Genomic DNA, 18,870 nt, shown 5'->3' with positions numbered 1-18,870 from the left:
AACCACTGGCAGAAAATTCCAATATAAATCAAGGTATCACTCATTCCTGTTGTAGTTCCTTGGCTGTCATAAAACTAGTGGTTCCATAATCAAGCTGGAATTTGGGGATCAGGAATTTCCCTACACCCTACACTTGTCAGGCTTACAAAACTTCTCTGTATCAGCTTACATTTGGATCAAAGTACTCTTAGGTTGCACAAATCTTACACTGGGGTCAGCAATATTTCTAAATGTCTCTTGAATAACAACATGGAAATTGTATCAAATTTAAATAAGAATTGTAAAATTTTTTTTTCTTGGAAGCTTGGCATTATCTGGCAAAAGCAAACTGCATCTTCATGTCCAGCACTGTGCATGAGGCAAAATAAGCAGCTTTCTGTGGAAGCCAAAGACAAGCTGATTTATCTCTTAAATTTTCTACTTGCACTTTGAAAAGAATAAATTCTTTTACTTGGACAAACTATGATTAGTACAAGATTGAAGATCAGCAGGAGAAATATCTTTAAATATATTAATATGATAAAAAATTATTCATTAATTTTGTTGCTACCTAAAACAACAGCCATCCTAATATACTAACAGGTCATTATATATTATCTACCATCTTCTTATTTAATATGCAATTTTTATGTCAGGAGGATGTAAAAAAATAACCAATGATAATTAGTATTATTTCATGCTAGCTGAGGAAGCCTTGATTCACTGTTTAAAGCACTGTAGCTAGTGATATTTATTTTCTTCTGAAAGACCAATATTCAACTAGCTCTTTATTAATTTAAATATATTGGATAATACTTGAACAAAATCATGTCATGTGGAAATTTAAATCCAGACAAGTCAAAGGAGCAAAATTTAGCAGATCATAATGAAATAATCCGTTCCACAAGGATTCATTACTGTTCTACTGGCAACTTCATCTTATCAAAAATGACCACTCCCATTGCAAAACAACTCTCTTACCCCATAGTACATGACTCAGGTATTACTAATAAAATTGCTTCAGATATTCAAGTTTCTATAGATTTTCTAATTATTTTATATAGCTTTTCATTAGAAATTTACACGTTAACAGGAAAAGACCAATTTCTTGGGTTCTTTTGTAAATTATCATTCAATATTAGAGCAGAGGAGAGAATTTTGCTCTTATAACTCCTAGTACCCACAACTTCTTTTACGTTCTGGGCTTGTTCTGCCACATAATTTCCATGGTAGGATTTTGGTGGGTGCTACATTCCTAGGGAAAATCTTACTTTTAAGTATTTAATTTTCAGTAATTAATGAATTATATCCTGCCTCCATTGAAGTCAAATGTAAACTTTTTACAATTTTAAAGGTAACAGATTTTAACCCAACACAGAGGACATGGCAAGTAATTCCTCTCCAGTATAACTGGAGAATAGAAATATAATCTCCGATTATAACTACAGAACACTTACACTCAAGGTGAGTTTGGTCTCATTAATCTGCTTATATATAGGAATTTATAATTTTAAATAAGAAAATGAAATAAATAAAATAAAATAAAATAATAGCAGTTCTGAATGTTCAACTTTTTTTTTTTTTTTGGTTCTACAGTAGTCTGTAAGAAGTAAATGAGAAAAAGAGAGGGAAGAAGCTAAAAATTACTGTGGATATAACACCCAAAAGGGAAGGGAAGGCCAAATAAATCCAACATTTAGATGCTCTAAAGTGATTTCAAAGGGAAGATGAAATTATGCCCTATTAGGTTTCTTTAACATTATGAAAATGTTCTAAAATGTTCTAAAAACACAGGGAAATTTATCTTTGGCATTACACCTACAAACATGAACCATATGGCCTGTAAGAACCATAACATTTGGAAAAATAATGAAGACACAAAGTGGAAAGGAAGGAGATGAAAGATGGAGTGGAGGAGGTTTAGCTAATATCCGTTTAACATCATGAGTATTTTGTTATAGTATTACAAGTCCTGGGCTTTCATTCAAGTGTGAGACTTGATGATAGCTGAGCTAGCCAAGAGACTGTACTGGTCACCTGGGATTAGACTGTTTCAGAAAGAGCACAATTTGTAGCACCATTTATCATGGGATTGCCCTCAAAAAGCCCTCCATCGAAATAAGGACAAGCTGAATTTCAAAACAAAATCCTTTGCAAGCTACCTTGAAGTCCACCATCAACTGCTGCTCTAATATAAGAGTTTTATGTAAGCTTAGCCACTTCTCTCAGCTTGCCTAAGTTTTCTCTCTTCTGGTAGAACAAGGACAATAGGTGATTGTATATTCAATGGTGATTTGTCCCTAGGTTTCACACTGGGGAGAATCCACAGTGGAAGTTAAGGAAACTGGTTTTAGTTTGATAGGGAATATAAAGGGTATTAGACTCTTTATTCCTCCTAAAAACCTTGTAAGCTTCCAGCTCTTGTGTAAGTGGTCACACAACATGTACTGTCACAATCAAAACAGCATCCAAGCAATGCTTGTGAGCAGGCCCAGTAACATCTGACACAGCAACACTCTGTTTGGGTGCCTGAGGTAAAATAATTCATCTGTCTGGGCCCAAAAGTGCTTATGCACACACCATAAAGAAATGCTGGAGAGAACTCACATTGCATTTCCTGTAGGCTGTAGTCCACCTTCATAACTGGATCTCACACCCCCCTACTCCCCCCACTTCACACAGGAAATAATTCAGGACAGTCCTATGTCCTGTTTCATCCAGCAGACCACATAGCATCATTACAATAACCTCATTGCTATCTATCAAACTCCATCTCTTCTATCAAAGCTGTCAATTTAGCTGCAGGGGCAATCTTTGTCGTGCACTGGTAATTTCTAGGCTAAAAGCCTTAGCTGGAGTAAGGCATTTTAATAACAAGAATCATAAATTTATTCTTTTTCATGTAGGAATAGCCACCATGGTTACACTAGTTCAAAAATCAGATGTTGAAAACTCACAAGTCTATTACAAATAGAAATTTAATGTTTTCTTATTTATTTTAATGTGTTTGAAACACAAGATGCACCATAGAACAGAAGCTTAAATAACTGCATCATAATTAATGTCGAAAATTGCCACATTATTTGTGAAAATGTTAATAATTTTAAGAATGAAAATGCAATTACTAGGTTCAGACTTCAGGATTCTGAAGTTAAAATGGGTATTTTAGACTATCCATTAAAATGATGATATATAGACACAACTGTACTTTCCCATTTTTAATACTTTCTCCCATAGTGAGGTATTACCTCACTATAAACTTGGCTTTCTTTAGCATTCTGTCAGATAGTTTTCATTCTTTCTGGATGTGTGGACCATCATAATTTTTCAACTGAAGATCAAGCACCTTTAAAAATATTTTATGGTGTACTGTTCAGAGACCATAAGTAATCTGATCACACCCCTCTGGACATCACAGGCTAAGCCATTTCATTTACATCTCTAACAAGCCCTATTACCTACGTTTCACAAAATATCATACTTCATCAAGCATCCAGTTCATGGCAAAAGTTTATCACCCACACTGGTAAAAATGTGATTTTTACATCTGATTACAGGTTTGTTTGGTTTTTACTCCCAGATGCTGAGGCTTGTGGTGTAATTTTTTTAGACTGAGAATATTACTACCTGATTACATTTTCCTGGAATTTATGTGCCATAATCAAGTCACCTCTCAGTTATCTTATTATCTTTAATTATGCCATTATAAGACATTTTCTCTAACGTTCTAACTGTTGCAGTTCTCTGAGGTCTCACTAATTTTTTCTCTGCAAATACTGTAATTCCACTGTCAGTTTACAGTCATTTTACCAGTCAGGTCGGTTTTATTGACTTAACTCACTTGAACTTTCTCAGGTACTGCATGAGTCACTGATTGTAAAACTCTCCTGAACTAATCTTAAATAGCAAAAATTTGTGTCAGAGAAACAAAATAATCTATGTGCAGTTGAGTAAGTGCAAAGGGATATTAGGAGTACACACTAAGAAGGTGGAAGATAGGCTTGATACAGGTGCTTCATTCTGAATGCTTTTCAGCAAGAAGCATTCATGACTAAGACTCGTTATATAAAATTCATATCCCTCCTTCCTTTGTGGGAAGTACCAAATGCCACATACAGAAGTAATACCAACTTTCTACTCCTACTTACTAATTTACACTTCAAAACTTCCACTAGACTTTTTCATAGCAGCACAATTGGATCTTTCATTGTGTTCCTCATCTACTACACCTTTTTAAGTGTTACTGTTTTTCACACTGCCATGCCCTAGAGAAGGCCTGTACTATTCCATAATAGTACTGTTGTACAGGCTTTGAAATTTAAGGCCCTTTTACCTCATTTTCCTTCTATTTTCCTACATTTGTTCTCCAGTCTACCTTCATCACTCTCTTCTCCTGCCTTAGGTCCTCCCACTAAACAAAAAATAAAAGTTTGACATATTCCTACAATTTTCTTAAAACACAGCCTTTTTTACTGTCAAACTGGTGAAGCACTGGAACAGTTTGCTTGGAGAAGTTGTGGATGCCCCACCCCTGGCAGTGTTCAAGACCAGGTTGAATGGGGGGCTCTGAGCAACCTGGTCTAGTGGGAGGTGTCCCTGCTCACAGCAGGTGGGTGGAACTAGATGATCTTTGAGACCACTTTTAAACCTAACCATTCTATGATTCTATTATTTCACTTAGTTCTTAAAGTAAAATCCTTTACTTCCCACAGCAAGACCCATTACCTTTTAGGCAATTACTCTGTTCAGGTTTCATGGCTTTCTACGAAGAGGCATTTCAATTGATTTCTTTTCTTGGCCTTCAGGCCAGGGTCAATGGTAAATCAATCTCCTTTGATTGTCCTCTGGAATTTGCTGATGCAGAATCCTGTTTCATCTGATCAGTTTAGCAGCATTCCTCTGCCCATCATTGTTTCTTCCATCCTTACTAGGTTTTCATTTTTAATGTGATTAACCTTTAGTCATCCTATTTGTGACAGGTAACACAATTATCTCTGCATTTTGAGTTTTATGTCACGAAGACGCCTTTCCAGTTTACTCCCATTTAGTCTAATGATCTCCAAGGTCACTGATTTTTGATCAAATTGGTCCCACTCCTTTTTAATTTTTGACAGAAATTCTGCAAAATTTCATCAGAAGAACATGGCAATGGTTGGAAAGAGGGGAAGGGAAGGGAAGGGAAGGGAAGGGAAGGGAAGGGAAGGGAAGGGAAGGGAGAGATGAGAGGGGAAAGGAGGGAAGAGGTGAGGGGAGAGGAGGGGAGGGGAGAGGGGAGGGGAGGGGAGAGGGGAGGGGAGGGGAGGGGAGGGGAGAGGAGAGGAGAGGAGAGGAGAGGAGAGGAGAGGAGAGGAGAGGAGAGGAGAGGAGAGAAACGAGAAAAGAGAAAAGAATTTGGTTTTCAGACCAGTGTAATTTTTTTCAGTCTATTCTACTGACTTATGAACTTGTCACAGGTGATAATGTTTTGATTCACAAGTCACAATGGATCCATTTTTGCCCTACATATCAGTCTGAAAAGACAGTAAGAAATCATAATTGCCAATGAATTCCAAAAACCTTTTCTTTTGAACAAAATTGTATCAGGATAGACTAATGAGACTGGGCAAAATAGCTTTAAATAGACATATTCTGAAAGCTATTTTCTAAGACACACATCTTTGTCACATTCTAGAAAAGTAGAAATAGCATGAAAGGCAGAACACAGTTTCAATTTTGTTGCCCTAGGCTTTTAGCAAATTTTTTCTTTAAAATGGGGTAGGGCTGTGGGGTTTTGCAAAGAAAAAATAATATATTAAATGGAAAATACAGAGTGCACATAAGCAGGAGAAGAGGTTAGTCTCTGTTCTCCTACAGAGTGTATGGGTAATTAAGGAAAGTAATGATTTTGGACTTACTTTTCCATTTCAAAAGATACTTTTTCCCTCTTCCACTACTCTCCACATCTCTCTTGTTCTTTACCTTTTAAGCCCTTCTCCAGTTTATATTTAGTACTCTTTTGCTTTTTTAATCTTGTCACCACCCTCTTCTCACATTCTCACATTATTTCCTTATTCCATCTCCTTTTCCTGCACTGCATAGCTAAATATATAGTGGAGCAAGGGAGGCCTTCTCCTCTCATACATCTCCTGGTGCTGGGAAGGCTTGATTCCATGAAGTGTCTAGATTCCTTGCCTGTGTGCTACACTCTGAGGTTTTCTTCAGGCTGAGGAGGCTTTTTTTTCAGAAATCCTTCCATATCTAGAGAAAATATCAATAGGAACACTGGATTGATACAATCTTATTAATTTTCGGGGATACCATAAAATCCTGTCATTTTCCAACTCATCTTTAGAAACAGGTAAGAACATAGAAATGTGAATAGATTAAGAAGTTCACATATCCTGCAAGATATTTTCTATAGTTTTTTTTAAGCAGAATATGTCAAAATTGTTCAACATCAGAGTTGACCACATGCTGACCATTGCAATCCACGTGCCTATTTACCCATTCTCCCAAATAATCAAAAGATTTTCAGTTCAGACCAATCCCTATGATTATGTATCCCATCTCCATCCAGAAAAGCTCAAACGATTTCAAGAGTGATTCCTGTCTCAAATATTCATCTTCCATGTGTTCTCCATAACTCTGACAACTTTGAACTTGAATATATGAGGATTCAGTTTTGCAGCTAGACTGAAGAGAAATGCTTCTGCACTGCTATAGTTGGCACCACCATCAGAGATACAGCTTCTTGTGTTTCTTACTTTTATGTTATTCTGCTGCTATTTCCATTCTGAGGTGTCAGTATGGTTTTGTGTATAGACTTCAACAGCATCAGTAAATGTTTAGTGTCCCAAAAGCCTTTAGTTGCCATGTCCCATATGGTGAAATTAATGTCACACATTAACTGTGGACTTATCTTGAATTTGTCGTTGTAACATTACATTGGTCTCCCTTGTATTTTAAGATCATGAAAAATAGTTCTGGCAGTCTGTCATTTGACATATGTACCAGCATAGTTAGCAGATGGCTTAACCTAGATGAGCCTGCTGCAGCATTATTTTTGTGTTGATTACTTAACAGCACCCTAAGATTTTACTGTTCAGGATTTTGTTCTGCCAGCAACAGACAATGCAGCAGCACACTTTGTTTATTATCAGTAAGGTAGAGAGGTAAATCCTTTTAAAAGGCAATCTTCTGGCTACAGAGCATTAGATTTTACTCTGATGTGGAATGTTGGCATTACTTGCTTGGAGGGCATTACCTTCCAAAATTAACTTATTGTCTCCTGGCAACCCAACTGCTCTTGCAAGAATGCCAAAAAGCATTCTGCAGTGACCCGGCAAAGGAGGTGGTACTAATTTTCTTTATTTCCATCTTGAATTAAGGCCAGTGGAAATACTGTAACCACTTCTTCAACTTTTTTTTCTTGCAAAGGAATTTGCTGAAAATGTTACACAGTTTCTACTGCATTGTAACACGGAGGAAGATCTCTTCCTCTGGCTCTGTATCAAATGATATAATGTAATGTGTTTAATTGTATATTTTCCTAACTGTACTAAGCTTGCCAACACCTGCTACAACACAGGGTGAGCCTTGCTGTTATCCCACTTCCTTTGAACTGGTTCAGTGTATGCCCAAGTTTTTGCTATTCAGTACCCATAGATGTTGTCGTCACCTGACAGACCAGAACCTCCAATCCATTGGTAACAAAGCACATTTGATCTCTAGTAGACCTGGAAGGCCAGATAAAGCTGATGATAATGGCAGGCAGATGATCCCAGGAGACAAGGAGAAGGGCAGAAAGCAGAAATCATCCTTGTTGATTCTCTTGACAATGTTTTGGAACGTGTCTTGATTTTTGTTTGGTCATTTTTGATAACTCTGTGTGTTGAGTTCTCCTAACCAGAAACAGCTGCAGTATTAAATAGGCAAATGCTGTTGAAGCCTTTCTGCTGCTCTATAAAGTTTTAGAGAACAAATCAAACTGATGAATATGTCAGTAGTGTTTACTTACATAATTTCATTTCATTGCCAAGAATAAGACTTGTGGGTTTTTAATAATCTCACAGTCCTGCACCTTGAATATTTTTCTTCTGCTGTCAAAAAGAGGGAAATTGAAAAATGTTTTCTACAACAAGAACTGAAAACATGGGTACACTTACACACACGCACAAAATGCACAAAACCCTAAGAAGTTAATATATGGACAAAAGCCTGAACTGAGCAAGCAGTTACCCAATTTTCTGAGATCAGCTTGTAGAGCTCATACCCTGAGGCTATGCCATAGATCACAAGGTGCTACATATCAGAATAAAATTTTCAGTATCAATATTAAACTTTTCTCTGTTTGTCTCTCATGTATAAAAATAGCTGTAGCTCCCTGGGCTGACTTAATAGCTCTGTCAAAGGACCGTTCACACTTTGCAACAATCCTATTAATATAGAAGACATTAAATTCTATTGCTAAGTAACTGGATGTACATCAGCTGAAAACATAACACCTCAATGCTAGAGAAGATAAACATCAAAATACATATCAGAGTGTGATAGAACTACGTACATGATTTAACAAGTATTTTCCCTAAAGGAAAATCTACTAAAAGGCCCAGAAAGATACTTGTATAACTTGTCATGAGTTCACTATCAAAATCCAATCTCTATTGCTGAACTTCCTTTTCAGTAAACAAACAAACTGACAAAACACATGCACATCCTGAGGACCTTTGAAAGAACAATTCTTTTTAGGAGGTCTGTAAGCTGACAATAAACTTCAACACATCCAAAAATATTAGTTTGCAATGTAAATAGGAAACTGTAGTCTTGCTAACCTTGATGAATTTCTTGGGAATCCAATTTGGAGCACTAAGGACAGCTTCAAGGATCAGTTTGCACATAGAAAATTTGAAGCTTTAATATTATATTTCCTTTAACAGAGTTGTCAAGCACAATCAAGGTACAGACACTGTTACTTGATTAGTACATCACATGAGGATCACCCAAATTCCAAGTAAGACACTCCCTTCATAGTACACAAAGACATTACTCACATCTGAATGAGGCTACACTTCCACACAAGCAGGGCCAGAAACACGCACAGGCTTGTATTCTAACTGTGGGGCTGTGAGCAGGAGCAGGAGGAAGCAGTCAGTTGTTAGGGTAGCATGAAATCTCAAAATAGCCATTCCCTATCCCTTCTGAGGGCTCACCAACCACACCATGCTCAGAAACAGCCTGAGGACCTGCACTGAAAATACTGCGTAGAAACAGAATGTGCTTTATTTCCACAATAGTTTTCCCACTGAGGCAGCCAAAAAGTTAGATGACCTCATAAATAACTGCTTGTCTTTCCCATGTGTCAGGTTCCCCAAATGCAATTCTATATGCAAAACTGCCATTCAGGAACAAATTAATCACTTGCGCACCAAATCTTTGGAAAGCTACATGAAGCCATTTAAAAGGGAAGCTGTTCTAATTTTTTATAGTAGTTACAAGTGAATCTGGAGAGATGAACACTACAACCATCCATTACCTGCAGTTGTCAAGGTAACAGCTGCTTTAGGATTAATGCCCAGAAGATAGTTTGTCTTTCATCACAAACACTGCAAACATTACATGTATTCATCACCTGGCTACTCACCAGCCTTTTCTTTATTGGTGCTCTTCCCAGGATACTTATTCTATTAGCTTTTCAACAGCAATACAGTATTAGCCCCAAATCAGGAGGGATTTTTTAAATTGCATGTTTATACATTATTTATTTACCTTTCAGCAGGCATATAATTATTGCCAACTCACCTCTCAATTACCTCATCCAGAATGGTTCATTTGTCTTCCAAGACAAATCATATTACCTATCTAATTTAATTCTGTGAAAATACATTGCTTATCTTTATCTTGAGAAATTTTAATTAACTACTCCTGTATTTCCACAACATTTACCCCCCCTTTTTTCTCTATATTGTACAGACTTAAAGGACGGAATTAAGTCTTCTCTTAAAGCAGGACATATTTCCCCCAAGAAAGACTTTCTCTCACTAAGAAATTATACTTGCTCTTGGCATTTTCCGAACATCTTACATGGCATAATCCTGAAGACTGAACAGAGATTTAGAGGAAATTGCCTTGGAAACAATGAAATAATTTCTGTATAAATATTGAAAGGACACCTCTGGTTCACAGACTTTGGTGTGCATAATAGAAAATCATTCATCAGACATATTGGCAGTTGGTGTGAACTCCGCTGACAAAAAAAAAAAAGCAGCCTCTAGGAACTCCAGTTAATTTGTTATAGGCATCCAAAAGCTTAATATTTTCTTCCCTTTACTTTATTTCTCTCCTGTAAGGATCCTCCATTAATCTGGAACAGCAATGTCACATTGTGCCTTAAAAATTGACGGTGCTATTCAATTACGAAATCCAGCATCCTTGTGACCTTGCTTCTTGTTACACTGCCTCAAAAGAACTCATTAGACTTGATCTATATACAATATCATCCAATATCAGTTCCAAAGTAAAGGAACTCCATCATTTTTTTTTCAAGAATACAGACAGGACAAATACATTAACTTCTGTAAGCCACAACAAAAGGTGCTAAAGGAGTATTTTTGACAAGAAAATTCCAATCATGGGAAATATCAGCCTTAGGACATGTGGCATTTTTTTCCTCATCTAGATGAGTTTCACACAGTAATTTCTCCTTTCAACACCCAACTGAGAAAAGTAAATGTTCAGGAGATTCTGGCATTAAGTCTTGTCATTTCACTTAGACCATCCTGTGTAAGCTGAAATACTGTATTCACCTGGCAGTTACTGGCTCTCTGTTTCAGAGTAAAGAATTATATGACTAATGTCAGGGTTCCAGTTTAAAAACTTCCACTGAATGTTTGAAAACACCTCATGTAAACCCATTAAATAATCATATCAAAAGATGGACTTTTACTCATATACTTTATATCCAAATCAGTGCTCTCAAAGTTTCTTCTGTTTTCCCTCTCTTTACCAAAGAAAAGCTGAACCTGCAAGAATACCTTTTTTTATTTTTAATCTAATTGCTCAATGAGCTCTAACAGTCGGAGAGAACTCATTTCACTTTCCTGCTTGTCGGGCTTCACAACCATCATACTGACATGACTTTATGTAAAAGAAGGCAACAGTTACAATGTCCCTAATATGCATAAAATTAATCTCTTTTACAATTTATCTTATTAATGTGGTATCCGAAACATGAACTTGAAAGGACAATACTTATATGTGAGAATACGAATGCCTTGTTTGTAAAACAATATGGAGTAAGCCTTAGTGACATACTGGCACCTTTTTGAAAATCATGTCAGATTCTTATGAATTTTATCTGAGGATATCACATCAATACTTCTAAAGCTTACAACTATTTCTATAATAAAGTATCTCCTCTTTTAATTTGATCTTAAAGAAGAAAAATTGAGGAAGCTGGATGAATTTCAGACTACAAGATAAAAGATAGAAAACATTTTAGGGTGTCCTAAAGATAAACCTGCTTGGGAAGCCAACCTCCATAGCCTAGTTCACAATTCCTGTGGTAACTCTTCCATATAGACTACTTTGGAGTACACTAACAAGAGGCTACCTCATGCAGTGGCATTTTTAATGACTTATTCTCAGAGTTAACACTTCCAGTTATTTACTCTCAGAGTTAATATTGCTCCAACGGGAACTCAGCCTGTGAATGCAATATCCAAGCCAGCCTGCTGTGCTATGTGCAGGCTTATAGTTCTGGGCACTGATTTTAGCAAGAAACAACTCATTTACTACCTTGTAAATCATTATAAGAGGACTTTCCATTTTCAAGACAGCCTTCATTGTTAAACAGATACTCAGATACTGCAGTTATGAGTTTTGCATAAACCTCTAGCTAAATAGTATTTCATTTATTTTATGCTAGCTTATCATGAAGACAAAATTCTTCTTCAATTCCTTCATTAGTAATAACATCCCAGCTGTTTTATCTGGACCACTGAGGAGAAAAAAGGAGCCAATTCCTCCTCATCAAATTTACATGACTTCTGAATATACCTCTGGGTGACACATTTAACAAGAAAAGGACAAGATATATGGCATCATCCTTCACAGGACATTCCTCATTAACTAAGTTGAATATATCAAGTACCCAGATAAGCTGCATTGCACAAGACAGAGCCCTTTACTGGAAAATAGGTTCTTAGCAATAAATTTGGCCCTCATTGTATTAGCCTGCTGTCTCTGAACAGGTCTAAGTCTGGAAGTTTCTTCCTATCTGCTACTACTGCTCTACCTTCAACAAGCTACAGTTATCACAGAAAAGCAGTTATGATGACAGAGGGCACAGTCACATATCACTGACAGCAAAATAGGGAGTAGAGGGGATCAGTTCAGGGCTGCAAAATCACACGTTGTCATATCACCTAGAAGCTGAGCTTTCTCATAAATCCCAGCCTGTTTGTAGTGCCAGATTTTTTGCATTGTGTTCTTCAAGTAATTACATTTTCTCCTTACAAAAAAAAAGAAAAGAAATATCAGGGGTGGGGTAAAAAAAAAAAGATTGCTTTAAAAAATAACCATTATATTAGCTACTGAAAAAGAGAACTCAAAATGAGTTCTCACAACAAAGCATGGTTCCTAGGCAAGTGGTGCTTCAAAAGGGACTTAAGAGCAGAGATGTGAGTAAAACTTGGAAAGGAAGTTGGAGGAAAACTCTTCTAAGGATCAAAGATATCATATCGGGAGATAAAAACCCAAGATCACTAAAAAGTAGATAAAATAAGGCCACTAACTCTGAAGAAATTCTGTCCTTTGTGATTACCCTGATTAGAGTAGGGATGATGTGTGCATCACAGAGCATCTGAGTTCCAGGGTCTGCCCAGCCTGGTAACAGATTCTTTGGTTTAAGTCCCTGCACAATTGCAACCTCACTGTGTCCACTCTATGGGAACACTAGGTGAATTAAATCAACAACATGAGAACTTATTTACCTATCTGGAAAAATGATAAGAAGGTTGTTGGAAGATTTGCAAATTTTTAGATAATATGTGCATGCTTTAACCTGAGCTAACAAACTTCGTGTAGCCCAGCTGGAGACTTTTAAACAATACTGAGAGCATTTTCATGTAGGGAACAACTTACAGAAGGGACACAGTCACAGAATCAACAGCTTGTGACAGTAAAGACACAAAGTAACATATGCATATACAACAGTATTTGATTAACTGTTATTTATAGACAATCATTTTGCCATTATTGCTTATTTACCATCATTACCTTTGAATTAATTTATATTTTCTTCCTTTTTCTAATCTTAATGTACACTGTACTGCCCATCTCAAATTGAATTTCCCATCACAGTGCCTATGATTTTAGATAATTCCTGTAACTAAAGAAGAAACAGAGCACACGGGATGAAACGCTAACAACCCTACATTTGTCTGCTCCTTTTGCAAGAAGGACAACATTTTGCCTTTGCCTCAATGACAGTTCCTAAACCACTAGATACAGCCCTAAAGAGCAGAGAGTGATTCCTTGTATCAAGAATTATTTCATTCTGAAATGTGAATCCCCTAAAGGATTCTATGCTTGGAGTTTGCAGGTCACTGGTGATGGAAAGGATAAACAGAAGTGACATTAGATACCCACACACTTCTACCAAGTTACTATCCAATATATTATCAGAAGATGCAGATTGTAAACTAGTAATTTGATGTAATTAAAATCCTAGCCCACAAATGCAAAGTGAATTTTGTAAGTTTAATAATATCTTGCTACTGCCATTTTTAACTTCATAGTAGTAGCAGCCTCTCATATGATACACAAACATTAACTGGCATTATTGGCCTTTGAAATGTCCTTGCTGATACTGCTAACAGTCTTGTAGGCTAATAGCTTAGATTACCATAGAAACCAAAGGCCCCAATTAAGTTCAAGAGCCCTTTTTTTCTGAGCAAACATATCCTGTTCTGAAGAATGTATAAGCCGAAAAATGAGAGATGCTCAATGAAGGTTGAAACAGGAAAGGTATAATGCAATGTCTACAAATCATTACTGGTATGTTAAAAGGTGTAAAAATATTCATATTTGCTCCTTTAGCTGCCATCACTCATTAAAGCAGAAACATTTGAAAACCAAACTTGTTTCTTGTCCTATGTAATATTGGTTCATTTGGTTTTATTCAATTTGATAGAAGAAGATAAACAGTTTAATCTCATTTTTGCTTTGGCATAATGCTATTCTGTCGAAAGCATGACAGCAGAAAAATTACTATCTTTAAGATATTTTCATCAAAAATAAAGAGTCCTCTGGGAAGGTGTTTATATACATAAAAGTGCAATGAACCTGTAGTGACTACTTTGTGACAATGGTGGAAGTTAAGACATGTTTTGCTGGAAAAAATACTTTGCTGAATCAGGATCTTAATTGTATTATGATAATAAATTAACTAATTAATCCACAAATGCCAGCTTGTTCCATATACTTTTTTCTTTCCATTAGTGCAAACTTAAGGTGACCCTGGATTGCCCAAATCATGATACCAGACAGTTTTTTGTGGGCTGAGGTGACAAATCTGATCAATGAACTACTCCAGGTTTGAATACTTCAGATTTTTTTTATTTGTAGGGTTATTTTTTACTTTGGTCAGCTCATCTATATTACATAAAGAAGAGTTACGATGAATTACATTCTTCAACAGATTTATGAATCTGTATTATGTACGATATACTGATAGCAGTACATAAACACTTCCTCAGTAATCACTCCTAACGGCTGCAAGATTAAGAATTTACTTCCATAATAGATTTCCAGTTTCTGTATTATTTAAACATCACTTTCACTTTTTTAAGCACTCAAAAGGTGAAATGCAGCTTTTAATAATGTTTAATGAATAAGCAATTCCTCTAAGGAGGGTAGTGTCATTTCTAAACTATCTTTATTCACTGGAATAAGTCAGAAATTTCCATTTTTTTCTTGATTACCAAACCTGCAATCATTTTAAAATAATAAGATTGTTAAGGTTTCATAATTAAAATAATTGATATGCTGTGCATTTATGTATGTGGGTTGTTATAATAACAGAACAAAATTAATGTTTTATAATTAATAATAATTAATCACATACTATCAATTAATAAAATAAAAAGTGGTCTTACTACTACATTAATTTCCTCTGAGTGAAAAATTTAGGCTCTTTTACATGAAATGGTGGTGGTCTGACTGGTGGTACTGAGCAGCTGCCCTAGCAGGGCTCTGGAGGATGCTCTGGCAGCTGAACTGCCATGTCCATTATGGTCACTGCTGGCTCCAGCCTTGCACAGGCCAAGGCCACCCACTCCCAAAGCCATGGCACAGTGGTTCAGATGTCAGATCACCAGTAGTCAGAGCAGAGTTGGTGGAGGGGGAAGGAATTATTATCCACCAGCTGAAGAATAACCTCTATCGGGCCACTAATATCTGAATGTACTGCATGGTCCTGAGTGATGGCCGTAGTCCAGGCAGCAGTGCTTGTGCCACAGAATATTCATTTTTACATATCCATCTTGTCCCAGAAATGGGTCAGTTTGATGTCAAGAAATCTTATTATACCTCTCAACTGAATCCGTGGCACAAGCAGCTTTGTGCCAGTAAATTCACTGCCAGAATCATCACAGTGAAGCTGTGTTAAGCAATATACCATCAGGGTACACCCTGTCTGGGCTCTCAAACATCAGAGCCTTCTGGCTGAATCATATGCCTAAATGTACCAAGATCATCAAGAAGCCCCATTTCCAATCCAGTGCAAGGGGGCTTCAGAGAGGGTAGTGCTCCCATTATTTCCCCTGCCCTCAACAGTCACTGCAAGTACAGACAGCAGAGGAGCTCGTTGTCCAAGTGCTTCCAAAGCATTCTTCCCAGGACACGGGTGGGCATGCCCACAGCCCAGCACCCAACACAGGAGCACTTCCACAGCAGCCACAGTTCCCACGGTGAAGGTGGCATCCAACACCACACTGTGCTTTTCCAGAGCACACGTTACCATCTTGCACTGCTACTCCGAGTGCTATCTCAGGGTGCTGCTCTTCCACCTTAGAACAGGGGGATATCACTATGCCAATACATTAAAGGGACCCTTGACTCTTCCCTGCCATAAAGGCAAACTGGCCTCTATTACTTAGGTCTCACACCCTAAAAAAATGTAGAAAATGGACAAAGGAGAAAAAAGCAATGCAGCAGCAACAGAAAATGAAGAAAGCAGCCCATATGCTTGAAGTTATGGCTGCTTTTCAGAGGGATCATGAGAGGTTGGAAAAGGGGTCTGGCAGGACATCATAGAGCTCAACAAAGACAAATGGAAAGTTCTTCACCTGCAGAGGAGTATCTCACACAGTTGAAAACAACAAGTGGGTCTTGGATACATGTCAGGGAGCTGAGAAAAACCTGGCTGAGCCAGGCCTCTCTGAGCCAAGCTCAGCATAACATTGCAAATCATCACAGCAAAGTACAGGGAACTTGTAAGCCAAGACTGGCTAGGATGTAACTTCACTAACCCTGAACAAACATATTTGGCACTGTGGCAAGATAAGGACTAACCAAACAGCTGGTCACAAATGCAAGACCTCTGTATAGGAAATGCTGAACTAAACAAAGTAATTTAACAAATTTCTGATGAGGGCCATTAATAAAATACAGGAAAATGCTGCAATAACAGTGCCATTAAGACTGCTGTGGCATGAGGACAGAGAAACAGTCTCATGATATTGTCACTGCTGGACAACAGCTGCAGGGTGAGGTCATGGTGACCAACAATGACCACTTGTCTTTAGATTGAACTTTAGATAGAACTAACTCAAGAGAAGCAATGAATAATCTCTCTGAGAACGTACAGAAGTACATACTGAGAAGTACCAAAGGTCCTAGGTCACAGCACCTTGAAGGTATAAAAAGACAACTTAAAGACTACCAGGGTAGGATCAGCAGAAGAGGATCAGTGTTGAAGATCCCAGCATCTAAGAATCGATGGTTACACTGATAAAACTACAACATACCAGGTGCCAGGAGTGTGGGCCCGGAATGCCAAGAAAGGGGTATTGAGGACTTGCTGGATTGGGACAATTCAGGGATTTGCTGCCCTAAGTGTAACACTGTGCTGCTCATGGTTCGAAGACTAATGCTGCTAATGTCTGTTATAGCTATCCACTGCCATTTTCATGTTTATTCCATAAATAGTTATGCTTATTCAATGTCACCACCAAAGTTATCTCACAGTTCTCTCATTTGTTCTGCCTTAAGTACTGTACAGTTAAATATTGCTAAGACATAACCACATCTTCTACTGCCATGCTTGAGTTCTCATGTTGACACATTATAGTCTACATAAGCTGATGAAAAAAATCACAGATCTAGCACACCATCACAGTCTCCTTCCTTGCTGGATATCACTGCTGCATGTGATATCAGTACCAAAGAAGCATGCAGTGGGTGAGAGAGCCTGGGCATTGGTGCATGTAATGATGTTTCTGGCTCTGCTGTGCAGGTAGGTGCTAGAAGACTTGGCTGTTCTAGATAGAGTCAATTATGAGGCAGCTCATCAGCACCATGCATATATGGGCCCTGAAAGGCATATTATGGACTAGATGCACTTGAAGGAACACCAGGTGAGTGCTCTCATGGAAGAACTAGAGATGTTCACATGGCTAATACATTTGGAGAGCTGGGAAACTGGGCCTTAAAAGCACTGAAAAGACTATATCCCTACAGAACAGGGTAGTTGCACATCTCATTTACCAGAAATAAATTCCATTCCAATAAGTTTCTATCAAAGGAAATAGTCATGATAATGATTTTGCTAAAAAGTTCTATTTTCATGCTATTACTATTTCATGACGGTCAGTCTTCCTTTTTTTCATGGATTTACTTGTCAAGCATTCCCATTTCAGTGTCAGTTAATTCCCGTTTATTATACTGCCAGTTATCTCAGACATCTGCATTTCCCCACACTCTGTGCAGTGTGTGCCAATGCTGATGAAAAGGCAGCACATGTGTGGAGGAAGAAGCAAACGAATCATTCAACGTCTGGGACTGCTGCTGAGACTAACAAAACATGGAGTTTATGTAGGCAGCTTAGTGAAGCACACTTTCCTAAAACCATTTGCTTTGGATCCAACCTTTGCTAAGAGCAAATAGATGTAATTGTCACCCAATGGCACTTTTGTAATCCAGATATTGAAAGGCACAGAGTTCAGGTGAGTTATTTCCAAAGTGCAGGGATCCAAATCATGCAGAATGCTGCCACACTGGTCTAACTGGCTGTGGTGTTTTTACCCTGGCTGGATACCAGGTGCCCACCAAAACTGCTCTGTCAATTCCGTACTCAGCTGGACAAGGGAGAGAAAATACAATCAAAGGCTTGTGCTTTGGCATAAGGACAGGGAGAGATCACTCATTGTTACCACTATGGATAAGAAACACTACTTGGGGAAATTACTTGAATTTATTACCCATCAAAATCGGAGATATATAATGAGAGGTAAAACAAAAGCCAAGAAAAATACCTCTTCACCTGACCTCCCACTCCTTCCCAGGCTTAATTTTATTCCCAATTCTCTACCTCCTCCCCCTCAGCTGCTCAAGGAGATGGGGAATGGGGGTTATGGTCAGTTTATCACATGTTTCTGCCACTGCTTCCTCCTCAAGGAGAGGAGTCCTTCCCCTGCTCCAGTGTGGGGTCCTTCTCATGGGGGGCAGTCCTCCATGAACTTCTCCAGTGTGAGTCCTTCCCATGGGCTTCAGTTCTTCACAAACTGCTCCAGCGTGGGTCCCTTTTCACAGGGTTCAGTACTTCAGGAAGGTGTGGGGCTCCTCCATGGGCTGTCGGTGGATCTCTGCACCCCTGTGGTCCTCCACGGGCTGCAGGGGCACAGCTGCTTCACC

At 38.0% G+C, this 18,870-nt stretch overlaps 1 protein-coding gene across 1 annotated transcript in view; it reads right to left on the bottom strand.

The window, feature by feature from the left end:
• TRMT9B (tRNA methyltransferase 9B (putative)) overlaps positions 1-18,870 on the bottom strand; it is a 119,099-nt gene that overhangs the window by 40,868 nt on the left and 59,361 nt on the right. The gene's annotated exons all lie outside the window — the stretch shown is intronic.

Source organism: Corvus moneduloides, chromosome 5, assembly GCF_009650955.1.
Source record: "Corvus moneduloides isolate bCorMon1 chromosome 5, bCorMon1.pri, whole genome shotgun sequence".
NCBI classification, from domain to species: Eukaryota; Metazoa; Chordata; class Aves; order Passeriformes; family Corvidae; genus Corvus; species Corvus moneduloides.
Note: the sequence above shows the minus strand (reverse complement) of the source record. Positions and strands in the feature narration are given on the sequence as shown.